General features: G+C 40.1%; 1 long non-coding RNA gene across 1 annotated transcript in view; it reads right to left on the bottom strand.

The window, feature by feature from the left end:
• The window catches only part of LOC147059660 (uncharacterized), a 63720-nt gene extending 59071 nt beyond the window's left edge, over positions 1-4649 (bottom strand). The window contains exon 1 of the long non-coding RNA XR_015065757.1: positions 4508-4649. This is a non-coding gene — a long non-coding RNA (uncharacterized LOC147059660). The remainder of the gene's footprint in view (positions 1-4507) is intronic.
• Positions 4650-13962: the final 9313 nt, after the last annotated feature.

Below are 13962 nucleotides of genomic sequence, written 5' to 3'. Positions count from 1 at the left end.
GCGTTGGACAATCCATCTTGACTCCTCATTAAGTTATGTACACAGAAGAAGAAAGTGTTTGGCGTGCGTGTGTCATTCGAGCGTGAATGTGCGCACGACTCGTTTTGGGGGGAGGGAGATTCAAAAGTTATCATCATTTCTACGCGTGCTATCCAAATATTAATCAATGATTCATTCTCCCCTCCATCGTCAAACTTGCTAATTCCTTTCGGAGACGAGAGCATTACTACTCCTTAAGCGTTCATTTGTGCAGATTTAGTAACGTAGCGTTAGGGCTCGCAACAGACCGCCAGCTCCACTTTTATGCTAAAAGCATTAGTTTTTTAATCTCTTCATTTCTTCTTTTATTATTATTATGTTTTTATTTATTTTTTTGCCTGTTGTCGTTGGCAACACGAGCGGTGCGACTAAGCCACGCATACACGCATTGGAATAAATCAAAGCTGCTCAAGCAGATTATAGTCGTGGCAAGATTGGAGTCCATGCCACATACTGTTTTTCCTTGTTTATCGAATCTGCGTCCTGCCAGGGGATTTGGATTTTATTGATATTGTATGTTAAACTATTGCTAAGTGTGTCAGTGTTTACTAATTCATAGCCTACTTGTGTGAGGACGTAAAACAACAGGTGCCACTTTTGCCGATTATTTATTTATTTATTTATTTATTTTTCCAGTCAGGAAAATAAAGGCTCTCTTGAGATGCTGATTGTATAATCCATCTTTGTTGTTTATGAATCAATTGATATGTGTGCAATTTTCTGGGCTCCCAAGTTGTGGGAAAATTGTCGCTGGGGCGGGCTGCATAGCATAAAATGATTATTTTTCTTTTTGTTGCACAATGTGCCATTTGACTGTTTACCTGTCGTCCGTATACACAAACAAGGACAATTATTTCCACCGGCTATGGGCATATGGGCTAGTTAGCCCCGCAATTACAGGCAGGTGCCTCTGTCCCAGATCTTGAAGGATAATAGAGGCAGTAATTATTATGTGTTCATTTTAATGGAGTTTTATTGACAAGCATCATTGCATCTTGCAGCCTTGCAACTGCTGGTGAAAACAGCTTTGCAACTCAATTAGCTTTGACATTGCATTTGACTTCATCCCCCCTACATAAAAAGGAAGCTGAATTATGCGGCAATTATTCCGCAATTCTGCTATTTAAACTAGATAAGAGCAGAACAATTCTTGTTAATTAGAAAGTTTATAAACAATCAATTAATTGCTTTCACACTCCATTTTCTTAATGGAAAAGTATCAGGAAAGATCAGAGGAAGTTTGGAATTCGTTCGAGCTCACTCACTGAAAAATGTATTTTCAAGGCGAACTTGCAAACATAGTTTGACTTTTTCAAATGAATCATTTGTCATACATGTTTCCTTGGCATATTTTTTTTAACATCACAGACTAGGTGGGAGAATTGATCATTTTGTTTGTGCTTCACTGTGAGGCATACTGGAGACATTTATGATGACAAATAAACTTGTGGGTGGGGAAGAAAAGCTTTGAAAGTGTGAAGCGTCTTATTATTGCCATTCTTTCAAGACCTTCAAGCTTTACAAACCAGGATGACCTTTAAATCATTTCTATGATGAGACAAACCCCCCCAAAAAACTTTATCTTGAGAATTTTAGGTCAAGCAAGTCATGCCAAGGATGATGGCTGATATCTCGGACTGTACGTACTTCACCGTTAATGTTGCAGCTACAGCAGACAATGATACTTTGTGGGTCTTTGAGTTTGATCATCTCAGTTTCAGTCAGCAGGTAAACTGCAGCAGAACGCTGACTAATTGATACAGCGCTAGCTGCTCACATGATTCAGTTAGCCGCACAAATCTTGTCTGCTCCCCTCCGTCCAAGGACACTGACGTAATTGGCGGAAGCAGAACTTGAGCGATGACTGTGCCAATGTCACCTTAGGTTCTGCTTAGCTGTTAGCAATGTGTGCTGAGTGTCCCGGCCTGCCATCCCCGAGCGTAACGTAGGGCGGGCGGAGGTAACATGAATGACAGCCACTTGGAAACCTGCTGTGGCTAACGACGTATACCGAAAGGTTGCGAGCGGGGGACTTCGGGTGCTTGTGTTCTTTTTCCCATACTATTTATTTAATTTAGCAATAAAGACACTGTCCATTAACTCCCTAATATGATTTTAATCTATTTCAACTACACTGGTAAAAGGTTGGAATAATAATAGCAATCATAATGGGATACAATAAATGGAATGTTTGTCTGACTCATTTTAATAAATGACATCTTTTTGAAAAAAAAATGGATTGGTGCAATTTTATCATTTCACTCCCTTGTGGATGTCAGGCACGCCAACTGGCAGCAATGAGAAACCCGCATTTTCAACCAGTGTGGCCCACAAGTCGGTGAATGCCATGTGACTCAAGTCCAACTTGTAATGATTCAAATGACCGACAGCCAAAGATCCCAAGGCTGGACATGGTGCACAGCTGCGGTGTGTGTCAGCTGTGCGTGACGGTCGCTTGGTTAGACTGGCCGGCGTTAAGTGGAACGCGTGTCTGGCCGTTCTCTGGGGTCGCTGTCTATCAGATTTGGCAGCTCTTCACCGACCGGGGTCAACTGATGGTATCCTGGGGATCGGCAATTAGTCTACCAGGTCGGACATCATGAAACCGTTTTTTTCAGGCAACTGAAGCTAGAATAGAATAATTCAAGACCACTGCTTCCGTTTTCATCAATTCGGTTCTTCTTTAATTGGATACAGTCCATTCATGTCACAGTTTCCAGACTTATTAAAGACGTCAGCTCTCCCCACATAAAATATTTTGGGTGGTAAATATTGAATATTATTAAGAGCAAGGCTTATTTGTGGATATATCATATTTCATACACAAACTGTGGTGATCCTATCCTCAATCTGCATTCAACCGAACAAGTTTAGTTCATTAGAAAGAATAACAACAATTAAAAAAAACTGTTACTTCAACAGCCATGACATGAAATTGGCGATGTTTATCTGGCTAATTTGTGGGATCCCCTGACTTCCCTCCTTGACAGTTTTTCAGCATGGCCATATCCAGTTGCCAGGATACCACTCGTGTAACGTAGAGTCCTAATTGTTTTGACTGAGTTACAAGCTGTTTAATAAAGGCACCTTGTACAGTCTTGTGATTCAAGCCATGCACAAGCTCAGACAACCAATTTGACTTGCAGGGAGGTGGCTTGCCTGTGCAAATGCTTCCAGATTAAGCTCTTAAATCCAAACAGTTGCACATACAGTCAAGAGGGTATTTCACTTCTGTCGGATAATGTGAGGACACGCGTTTTGCAAACACGATTCTCATAATATCTATAAAGGTTTGCCCGAATCGGGTTCCCACAAGTTTACAAATGATGTGTTCTGCATTTGTAATTTTTGTTTTAAAATGTAACATAACATATAATAATTTGATATAATATAAATCTTTTTTTTAAATTGTCAAGTGTATAGGTTGTGTGTTTTCGCTTTTTCCTTTATTGTGCTATATATAAACATGTGACAGCCAAGATGGGTTTTCTTGAAAAAAAAAATGCATTCAGTTCCCTCAATGGAATTTGTACGATGTCAGAGCTGCGGGTGATTTCTCACATAAGCGTAAAAAGCAGAAGAAAGAAATCAATAGACTCGGTGATGGTTAGTGTTGTGTCAATTCAAGAAATCACTGGCCGTTGGTTATGAAAACATTTTAATGTGAAATATTGATGCATCCACTATCCACCAAGTATTTAAATTGGTATTTTTGAAAATGATTATGTTGATGACATGATAATATCCAAGTAAAGTGCTCTGAATGTTTTTATTATTTTGTATGGATTTTTTTGTGCTACCTTCAGCTTGGATATGTAACAAACAAGCAGGTTATAGACACTTCATGTCATTAATAGACAATAAATCTGTATATTTTTTATTCAACAGTAAAATACTGTTATGGGTTAAGATGTGTTTCTAATCAGTCAAGCATTGGGATAAACCAGTGTGTGCCGCATGCAAATCAACTGGATGCCTGGGCTCAAGAAAATGGTAATGTGGACATTATTTAGAATGCAATTCAGACTGGAGAGAAAGCCTCACAAACATCAACTTACATCCGCTGAGCCGAGGTCTATCATTCAAATGCAGCTACATTAAAACAATTTGCATTTGACATAATATTGATCTTTGACCTTGCGTCCTTGTCTCGCAGGTAGATCTTATGCCCTCAGAGACGTCTCTTTCTGGAGATTATTTCGATAATTACTCATAGTTTCCCTTCAAACCATCCATAAATGACACAATATCTAACCTGCCAAATGTAAATTACGCATATTTTCCAAATACCTTCATCTCGAGGCTGGCAAGCAGGCTAACCCTGAACACCTTTGGCAAAGTGTGGCCGTAACATATTCAATATGTAATTTTTAGTTTTGCTTGATTGAATAACCGAGTGGTTTCATTGAAAGAACTACTTTATCATTGAAATATTTTCAACATACATTAACAAAAAAAAAAAACTCACCCACGAATGACCTTGTACACCTGGCAGTTTTAAAAATGAAATGTAGTCCTTGAGCACTACAATTTGCAATTTCCGTTCTGAGTATTGAATGAGAACACAAATTTTCTCCGCTTAGGTTACTGTGATGTTTCCTGGCTTCCATCCTTGCTTGTGAATGGAGCCTTTCAGGGTTGCTTCTTTCCTACATAAGCATGGCCCCTCACCTGTTTCCAATTAACCTCTTCACCTGTGGAATATTTAAAACAGGATGAGCTGAGGACTTGCCAGACATGTTATGAAGCGTTTCAATTTGGCCTTTTTCTCTTCTGATGTAGTGCTGAAACACTTCAACAGTACTGTTAAGTATTTTTCATGCCAGGATATAAAGTGCAACAGTGGCCCTCAAGTACTCACACTATAAAATGGTTGTACTCAAGCCTTGACATTCACTTTTTTTTTTTTTGCTCACAAGCCACCGTGCTTGTGGTTTTGCCAGATTTAATAGCCACTTGGTATTTTCACACTAGCCACAATGTTGCTATTGGATCACAGTTTTCATGCACCACCAAATTCTCCATTCAGTAAAACACGTCGGCGATAAAGATAAACAGAATACAAACGAAATTGAAAGTAGGAAAAACACTCTTGATAATTTGCATGCCGTCACATTACTTCCTGTCAAAGCAGCGTCTACACACATCTGCTGACTGTTTATAAACGTGGTGCCTCCACAGCAATATGCGAGAATTCATTCCACACTGTGACAAATGAGTTTTTAGACCACAGATGCCAGAAAATAAAAGGCCTAGCGAGTTCAGCTAGCATCTGAGATGTGACCCAAGCAAGTGGAGGGACACTCGTGTCACACTGCTTTACTCGTATGACATTTCAAAAGGTGCGGGTACAGTGAATAAAGATTTGATGGCTTAGGCCAAGAACAAATAATTTCTGCTTTCATTTTGCTAATGGTAAAATTTAAATACGGACAAGTGCGGCAGTGACCCGATGACCTGAAATGAATTGCGATCAACGTTTGAAGTTCTGCAATATCAAATTAATTCATAAAAAATATCTGCTCTAACGGTTCATTATTTAAATGAGGGAGTCTCTCTGCCGGTCGCAACATTTATTTTCCACTTTGTAATTCTCGTTTCTCCTTAAACATTACGTTCATCTTTCTTTTATGGCATTAACATTGCAGCGAAAAGTGTTTGTTAGCTAAAGAGCAGTATCTCATTTTATCAACCAATAAAAAAAAGATGACCTTGCATTGCCTGACAAAACACAAAATCTATCAAGATGACAGCTGATTAACTCACAGTTTTATTGTGCAAATCGGATTTGATGTTGGCAGTAGCTTTTGATTCAAGAAACAAAACAACAAAAACATTTCTTCGTCTCTCGTAAGGTTTTGCTATAAGGATCGAAACACTGCTTGTGTTATATGCTAATATGCGTACGTTAACATATTGTACAGGCTCACCACATAAGAGCCAGGTGCATTTTATAGCGAGGACATGGCAGAAACGGCCATCTCACTGACTGGATTTCAGCTGCTGCGGGCCAACTGGAACGAATCGCCATGAGAGGAAAAGAGTGAGGTTGTCTGTGTTTGTGAACGATAAGTGCTACGACGCCAGGCACATCACCGTCCAAGAAAACCTATGCTGAAGAAACAGCTTCTGGCTGTAAGCGGATAAACATACTATATGCCGCCAAACCATTCAAATGTCCACCCCTCGTATGTTCTCCCCCCTGCGGGCTTACGAACGTCTCGGCTGAAACCACAGGACACTATTGCCGTCTTCTGCCTCGGATTGCATTCAACACGCCGATTGTTACAAAGTTCCTGGTGGCAAATGTACCGTATTTTCCGGACTATAAGGAGCACCTAAAAACCGACAGTGCGCCTTATAGTCCGGTGCGCCTTATATATGGACCGAATTCCTAAATTTAAACTGGCCCGAAGCATTGTGTCATGAAATCAATCATAAGTGGCCCGCTGAAGACTATGAACCATGAATCAAAAAGACTATGGATCATTATTTTGTGATAATAAAGTAATTTGTTGGAACTGAAGTTGAAATAAAAAAGATAAAATGGAGAATGATTTGATTTGGATTAAAAATCTGACATGTTGCATTTATGGTGCTCCTTATAGTCCGGTGCGCCTTATGTAAGGACAAAGTTTTAAAACGGGCCATTCATTGAAGGTGCGCCTTATAGTCCGGTGCACCTTATAGTCCGGGAAATACGGTAAAATGCCAGCTTTTCTCTCATGTAGCAGAATTGCTTTTCTTCTGGCTTTTATTTTAATAATGCATGCGATTGACTCGCAGAGTCCAAAGCATTTATTGTCTTTGCATGTTGACTTGCAAGCTTGTGAGACGATTGCAGCATTTAGAAAGACCCCGGGGAGGAACCTTTATGCACTGTCTGCTTGTTATTTAAGTCTTTTACTCATCCCAGTGGAGGAAGAGGTGAGGATAGAAAAAGGGGGGGGGGGGGGAAGAAAACAACTCTCAGTCCTCCTCATTTTCTCAGAAAACAAGATCGGTATCTTCCGTACGGTGACAAGAACATTTTGGTAAAACTCAAATCATCGAGATTATATCAACACTATAATATAAACCCAATGCTCTCGGTGTACTCGAGTGGGTCGAGGTACTCTGGCTTCCTCCCCGATGTACCGTACGTTACCTTAATTGAAGGCAAACGGAATACTAAGCAGCATTCAGAAGCAGCTCATTTATTTGTAATAGAGTGAAACTCGGTGAACTGATATTTACTTTGCAAGTAGACTTACAATGTGCGCCTTGAAAATCTCAAATTAGGGGATTGTAGTAAAGTAAAGTTAGCCAGGAGGCTTGCAGTTACTTCCATGAACCCATAAGTATTTGCCCCAGCACTCTTAATAAGGGTCTAAAAAAGACCCACGTTCCTGACAGTTACATAGCAACGGCAAACATCCATTAGAATGAACCATTTCCGCATTTTAACACCCCGAACACACAAACATGTTCATGCGGCACCTTTGTAGCTTTGCTTCCTCACATTAGCAGCAAAATCAAATACCAAAAAGGATCCATTCCTTTTTTTATTCAAGGTAAATGTGAACGCTCCAGTGAACAATGCAGCAATATGTTAATTGAGAACAAAGCCTGCTTGCGTGCTCTTTGACTTGTCAGATGTCCTTTTCTTTGTCGATAGTGCCACAGCATTTGTCATTAAAGAAAACTTGTGAAAAGCTCTTCTTTCACCTTTTGATGTAATACAAATCTCACACATTAGTCGCGCCGTGGTTTGTGATCCATCTGAGTTATCCTCACATACTCAGGTAAGCAAAATCAAATCTTTGTGTTTTGACAGGTCCTCGGTGAAATTTTTGAATCTGGGGGGGTTGCAGAGGCTATACGGACGTCTCGTATTGTTTTCCAAAAAAGAAACCACATGGTCAGGAGTCAAGTCAAGCAAATCAATCAGAAGAACATCCATCCATCCATTTTCTGTACCGCTTTGTCCCCACCGGGGTCGCGGGCGTGCTGGAACCTATCCCAGCGGTCATTGGGCAGTAGGCGGGGGACACCCTGAACCGGTTGCCAGCCAATCGCAGGGCACAGAGAGACAAACAACCATCCGCACTCGCACTCACACCTAGGGACAATTTGGAGTGCTCAATCAGCCTACCAAGTATGTTTTTGGAATGTGGGAGGAAACCGGAGTGCCCGGAGGAAACCCATGCGGGCTCGGGGAGAACATGCAAACTCCACACAGGGAGGGTCGGAGGTGGATTCGAACCGGCACCCTCCTAACTGTGAGGTGGACGCTCAAACCAGTGCGTCACCGAGACGCCTATCAGAAGTACATTAAAGTGTAAATACAGTTAATATGAATAGAAGACACCAGGAAATTTCTTACAGTATCTATTATTTCTATATTTATAGACTTCTCTTTGTCTATGTTGAGAAGACTGCTGCTTAGCACATCATCTGAGACACCTCACCACTTGAGTATTTCTTTTATTGACAGTAAGCAAGCGTAGCATTTGATCATATTCAAACAGTTAAAGCATCTTTCAAAGTCCCACTCCACCCACTGCCAATCTCCTTTTTCTCTGTAAGGCTTTAACACTGAGCCTGTTGTTGTTGTTTAATTCCGGCTCTAGCTATGCTCTTGTTGGCTCTTTGTAGCGGATAGACTCGACAGAAGAAAACAGAGCGCACACGCACATGCAAACACCGTAAAAACAAGCATACAATGCTTGAGGTTGTATTCCACTGTAATAAATTGGACTATATTTATACTTTGACTAGCTTGCCATTGCCCAACAGGAAAACTTTTATTCTCCGTGTTCACATTTGATGTGAATTTGATGTTGATTCAACCATCTCCAAAACCAGTGGCAGCATGAAGAGTTGCAGTGTGTGTTGTGTGTGTCGCATCACATTTTAATCAGTCCGCTTTTCCATTTCACCAGTTAATAGTGATGACTAGTTTGAAAAGAATTATATTGAAGGTTAATTGTTTTTCTGGTTTTGTGGCACTGCCTCAAGGCCCCTGTACCCTCAGCATTTAACCGTCTTGCTGAATGTAGCGTTTCCCAGCCTTTATTGAGCCAAGGTAGCCATTTTACATAAGAACAATCTCGCAGGACCTTGCCAAAACAAAAGTAACAAAATGACAAACTCTTCTCCATTTACATAGAAGCAGTGTGAAATCTGGGCATGTTTAATTGAGCCCAAAGTTGAGAGATAGACCCACAGGAGGCTTGTTGTGTGAACGGCAACCTATGGATTTGTTCTATCTTCTGCCATTTAAAGTAGGAGTATGTCATTTCTGTCTTTCTCTTTGTCTCACTTGTATTGAAGATTTTTTTTGTAATTATTAGATGATTTCAAGACAATCTGGAAAAGACACACTCATGCACTCACACACATGTACACACGCACACACACATAAGTATGCCCGCGCATCCAGATTAATCACCACTAGATGGTGTTTTACCTCCTCTATTGGAATTCTATAAGCATCCAAAATCATGAGTGAAAGCAATAGATTTAGATTGTAAAAGATATCAAAGCTCCATTTGATGTAATATCATGTCTAAATTTGCAAAGGGGACAAATCCTATGTTGCTTATGTCAGCAAAAATGATGAGGTAAAGGCACAATTGGCAGCAGTGTCATATTGAATAGGTGATGAAAAATAAAGGAATGAATAAAGTCTATCGGTTTGCTCCAATCGAATTTTTTGCATTACTTTAAATTAATAATATTATTGTATAGGCTACGAGATTAAATTGAGTCAAATCAAATTTATTTACAGTATAAAACGTCTCAAAGGGCTTCACAAACCCACAGGTGACAAATATTAATGACATTCCCTGATCTTAACCTTCAGGAAAGCAAGGAAAAACGAAAAAAAAAATCCCTGCTGGGCAAAAATGAGAAACCTTGGGAAAGGAGCGCAGATGGGAGAAATCTATTTAATCAGATGAAGCACTGGGGGAAGACGCCTCCAGTGTTCCACCTCAGATCATGTCCCCCATCAGTTGGTGTAGAATCCAGACGGCAACTTTTGGCCCGGTCGTCACCTCACCCCCTCCTCCAGTAAGGGAGTGAAGCGGCAGCCAAAAGGCCAACATGTAGTTCAACTAAATGCAAGAGTATATAAATTAAGAGTAGGCTTTTTTTTTTTTTTGCCGGCAATATTTTCCCCTGTGGAGAGGTACAAACATTGCCAGGAGATAATGGGAACACTACATTTACATATTCCTTAAAATAACCACCTACAAGTCAACAATATTAATAATGAGCGATGTGAGGTTGAAAAATATATATTTCTGGGGAGAGGAAGGGAATAAAGTATGCATGTTGTTGTCACGCGAAAAACCAAATACACACATGCACTTTACATGAAAATAAATATATAAATGGATAGATAAATAAAAAATAAATAAATAAATAAATAAATCTAATTACGTTTTACACACACATACACACACACCTCTAAATATGAGATGCATTCAAGGGAAGGCATGGCATCATTCTCGTGTGGGGGAAAAAATGGTTGCAGTCTTTGGTACGCATTGTTTGTGCCAACTGAGGTGAAAAAAGGCAGAAATGGTTATATCCAAGTTGGGTAGAGTCCAAGAGAATTCTGCCTGACTTGTCTTCAATCTCACAGTGTGCAGGTTTTCCAAAAAGTGTATAGGGGTCCTGACGATCCTTTCTGCAGCGTCGCTTAATTTCAGTTGTTTTCAGTTCACGTCAAAGACAAGGACAATACCAGAGCATTGCATCTGTGGCTCTGTGAGTTCAGGAGCAAAAGATAGGATGTGTTTCATTTCAGATCCCGTCACCATGACATCCAGGCTGACCAGAGTGAGTACTGACCAGATGTGGATGGTTTGATCAAGTGGTGCGCTGTCAGACCACCCACTTGGGCTGACATAAGCTGTAAGGCCTAAGCGTATTAGAAGGCAGGGGGTCCACCGAGACCATGGAGACACTTCAGAGTAATAAACTCATCAGGGGAGAGACAGATACACCTGTTCTCTACAGGGTGACTGTGACAGAGGGGAAAGAGGACGGGTTCAAGAAATAGGCAGGGGACCTGCTTGCTATATGAAACGTATGATGAGACTCATATTGAGAAAATGACTCAACTGCCAGCACATATAGAAGCAGCTCAAGTCAAATATAGACACTTTACTAGGTCACCTTTATTAATTGCATGATTATTTTCAACAATCCTGTATTGCGTCTTTTTTTTGGGGGGGGGGGAGGGGTTTACCATTAATGATGTAGTGACCTACAGATGTGATGTCATTGATTTGGTCTATTTCTACGCAAAGTAGTTCATGGTCTTATTTTTTTTTAAATGCACTAATTGCTGAAAGTAAGTCATTGTGGATGCGTGACTGGATGATCATTAGACAAAAATAAAGTGTTGTAGGCACGACACCTGTCAAGAATATTTCTCTGTGTCACTAGTATAGATGACAAATATTTTATATTTATGTTGGATGCAAACCTATTATATAAACCCTCGGATGAGCTTTTTTTCCAGACTCGTTCGCAGAGCTCAACTATGAAATGCATGGGAGGGGGCAATTATTGTTAACCTACAGAAGATATTTACTTGACTCCATATTTTTGATGACAACTGCATTCTGCTGCTCACAGTCATTCTTGAATGCCGCCCCCGTGTGACATAGTGAGCTCAGGGTCGGTTCAACCGTGCCCATGAACCGACCAATTAAGACTTGTAGGACTTTGACGTTTTTTGTCAAACCATTCAAAAATGGAATTTTAACAGTCGACACAGATATTCTTCCATATAATGCACAGAACCACTTCCAACTGAGATTGGAAATGAAGTAAAGTTTAACTTGGCACAAACACCAACACTGTATATAGAGTTGGTAGTGCTGTGATAACATTTCAATAAGAAGATAACGGAATGTTTTCTCACCGAGATATAGAAAGAAAATATTCATGTTTTTTTTCTTGAAATGTGTCACAGCAAATGTATTTGAGGGATTTCTAAAATTGCCATTGAGCAACTTGGCAGGAGTAGGAGAAAATACAAACTGGGTTTGGGATTTTCTATTATCAGCTACAATTTTTTTTTTTCATTCTTTACAGAATCGCTTTGATTTTTCATGTATGCAGAGATGTCACAGTATAAAGGCTTTTCTGTGAGGGACTTCAAATATACATTGCTATCATGCCGACCTCAGGTCCATGTCTCGGGCTCTAATGGACTCCTCCTTTGAGTTCTCCTCATATTGTTAACCGATGGTCTCAAAATAATTGAAAAAAAAAATACCCAGACAGAAATTGTGCATCAAAAATAGGACACTCGCACGATCAACTATTTTTTGTGAGCTGTGTATCAATGCTTAAATAGAATTGAGGATTTAAGAGTCTTTTACCTCAACCTACTTATTACTTTTGATTGAAACTTTCCATCCACACTGAAAGCGTAAAATGCATCAAGCATGTGTGGAAATGTTATTATTGAGGTTGAAATTGCAATGAACCTCGGAGGCATGTACCTCAAACAAACTTACTTGCCTTTCAAGCTCTATTTATATTCACCATGCAAACCTTTACCTGTCTACAGTGCAACACAAAAAAAATGACTTTTAAGAGTCATAAAGGGAGCACATAATATTCACAGCTCAAGGCTTTTATAGGGTTACGAGAACCAAAATTACTCTGTGCCATATTTTACGTGGGTCTTATTTTTGAACTTTGAAAGAGTGTCACTTTTTCATTAGACATGTTTTTGCAAGGCTATTTAAACCACACAGATTTTTGTCAAAGACGTCTAAAAATGTCACGGAAAGACAGATGGAGAGCAAATGAACAAATGTGGGAAGTTGTTTTATTTATGCTTCCTCTGCCAATAATTCACACATCCAACTTTTTTTTTTTTTGCGACTGTGAAGTCAAACACATCTACCAGCTACCATGAAAGTGCATCCAACCGCACCATAAAGAGCAACAAACTGTTTTCCACCAATGTGATTTCCAGGAAATCATCTACATTGCTATTCTGGAAATTCCCAATTGACTTGCAGAGGGCATCAGGTACAGGCGGCAAACACATCATTATGCATCACGTTTTAACAGACAAGACAGCGGCGCGCACGTTCTATGCATGGTGTGACATTTACTTTCATCACTTATCAACAGTGTGACATTTGTACGTCAAACATGCTGTTTAATATTGAGTGTTTGTCGCCATCAGACTTATGAATGATTCCGACACTTGTCACTGGCCCATGTCAGACTGAGAGGTCAAAAAGGTCTAGATCCAAGTACATAGATTAGTCTGTGCATATGACATTTCTTTTTTTGCATATTATTGAAATAATGTTTTTTTTTTAATGAATGAAGGTTTAAAATCCAGTACAGTGCATTCTTCCAAATTACAAAAGAAGGGGGGGGGGGGGAACGTTTATAAGAGAAATGTGCTGCATTTAGCGCTTTCATTTACACCTTGTGACTGGATGTTTACTTCCAGAGGAGAGTAATAGATGGATGGTAGCTGGCATAATACAAAATGAACAACTCCATGTTTTTCCATTGCCATCAATCCTTTTTAATTCAAACTTTTTTTTTTCTTCATACAGCACACGTACTGAAGTCGTTTCTAACGGCTTAACGGACTTTTCTCTTTAGGGCCGCACACATCTGCTGGCTTCCCGGATCGTATCAACAAAGAAGTGAAGTGAGCAGTAAGTCTCCCCCCCCTACTTTTCTTTTTTTTTTTGAAAAATAACATGAAGTGCGGGTGGCCAACGAGCCGCCCATCATTTGTAGTCCGGACGGGTGGTTTGGTTTGAATCCCTCCTTCTCTCTCCACCTCCTCAAAAGCGATTGGTTGCCTCAGGAGCGCAAGCAACATTTTAATGCAGCGCGTTCGTGCGCGGAGTTCATTCTATGCTCGGGAGCGCTCTCGTC

The sequence above is a fragment of the Syngnathus leptorhynchus genome, chromosome 3 (assembly GCF_054491065.1).
Source record: "Syngnathus leptorhynchus isolate UIUO chromosome 3, UIUO_Slep, whole genome shotgun sequence".
NCBI lineage: Eukaryota > Metazoa > Chordata > Actinopteri > Syngnathiformes > Syngnathidae > Syngnathus > Syngnathus leptorhynchus.
This window is presented reverse-complemented; position numbering and strand designations above follow the sequence as displayed.